Here is a 1,760-nt window from a genome sequence, read left to right on the forward strand (position 1 = left end):
ATAAAAACAATAAATGCTGGAACCGCTCAGCAGGTCTGGCAGCATCTGTGGAAAGAGAAGCAGAGTTAACGTTTCGGGTCAATGACCCTTCTTCGGAAGTTCCGAAGAAGGGTCACTGACCCAAAACGTTAACTCTGCTTCTCTTTCCACAGATGCTGCCAGACCTGCGAAGTGGTTCCAGCATTTGTTGTTTTTTTTTGAGAATAAATAGTGCCCTTTTCTGATTTCAACTGCACAAGCACTTTCAATCTGGCTCTGTAGCTTAGTTGGTTACAGCACCTGTCTAATAAACAGGAGATCCTGGGTTCAACTCCCAGCAGACCCTTATTACAGTGTGCTTTCGAAGTTTCCTAATCAATAAATTTATCCATGTCTTGTGAACTTTGACTTCGAATTCAAATTACATAATGAATTTCAGTCACAGGAGAAAACAGCCATTGTGAAGGATCTGAGTTTGGAATGGCTGTTCCTCCTTGTACAGAAATTCAGTGCTGATATTTCAAAGGCAACTTCTTTCATAGAAGTTTGTTCACAGATGCATTCAACCTGGAAAAAAAGCTCGACATTCATCTCACTGAAGGAAAGTGTGACCGTGTTGTATGTTTCAGAGTGTTTCTGTCGTTATGTGTTGCTTTCAACCGTGACTGGGACATGACGCAAGCGAGAGGGTTGAGCCGAGGTTTGGAATATTTGTCAGTCAGGAACAAGAAAAATCAAAGGAAGCGAATAAGAAAACCTGTGTCTCATGTGGTTACCGAGAGACGGTGAGAAGATATTAAACTTTGTTCTATTCAATACAGCTGTGATTAACTTTGACCTTTTCTGCCTTTTGTAAACAGTATTTGAAGTGTCTCGGGAACAGTGTTCAGTGGGGTCTGGGTGAGCAGTTGCGGAGTGTAACAGGGTCAGGACTGGATGCAGGAAGTTCTCTGACAGTCTCTCTCTCTCTCTCTGATGGGTTTGAGTTGATTTTCAACTGGCAGATGTTGGTGTTTCAATAAATGAAAGAAGTTCCCTCCACCCATTTTTTGGACAGACAGTGTATTGCAAGGATGTAAAGGGTTAATGCTGAAAACAGTGGCTTCAACCCCTCCCACTGTCAGAGTGATGATGTAACAGTCACATGAGATGAGGTTTGGGAGGAGAGAGCAGCACCAAGGATGTCAGTATCGGAGGCTTGATGAGTGTGTATATAGTATTGTGTAAATTAGAAAAGAGTTCTTAGTTCTTTCAGCTGGAAATGTGTCCAGAAAATATCGAGAAATTCACAATTTTATTATTCAGGAGTCGAAACACAGATATTAATTCCAAGTGACAGTTCTGGGTTCATTTAACAAAAAAAAAACGGTAGAGAATAATATCACTCACTGATTGAAATCCCCCAGTGAGGAGACAGTTAAACAGGTGATCTATTGGGGCATCCTTCGATCCAAGGTTTCGGCAGCATTTAATCTCTCTTTTTGGTGAAATTCTTTGTTATTTGCATCTTCTTTTTAATCCAGCTTTGATGGGTGGGTGAAAAAACTCAAAAAAACTGAACAGTTCCATCCTTTCTTTTCTTCCTTCTTCCCTTCTTTCCATCAGTTTCGTTTTTCTGTCCCAGATCAATATAATGATGAGAATCCCAATTTAATCTGCTGTTTTATCCATTCCAATCAAAATTCAACATTCCAATCAAATCTATTTGTTATTCCACAGTCTTTTACTCTGTTGTATTCTCTCACAGTCTGTTTGATGATCAATGTTACATCTCACTCTGT

General features: G+C 40.2%; 1 non-coding gene across 1 annotated transcript; it reads left to right on the forward strand.

The window, feature by feature from the left end:
* The first annotated feature begins 251 nt into the window (after window positions 1-251).
* On the forward strand, window positions 252-325 carry trnai-aau (transfer RNA isoleucine (anticodon AAU)). Its single transcript has one exon. It is a non-coding gene; the product is annotated as a tRNA-Ile (tRNA).
* The last annotated feature ends 1,435 nt before the right edge of the window (window positions 326-1,760 follow it).

The sequence above is a fragment of the Heterodontus francisci genome, unplaced genomic scaffold (genome assembly GCF_036365525.1).
Source record: "Heterodontus francisci isolate sHetFra1 unplaced genomic scaffold, sHetFra1.hap1 HAP1_SCAFFOLD_61, whole genome shotgun sequence".
Taxonomy (NCBI): Eukaryota; Metazoa; Chordata; class Chondrichthyes; order Heterodontiformes; family Heterodontidae; genus Heterodontus; species Heterodontus francisci.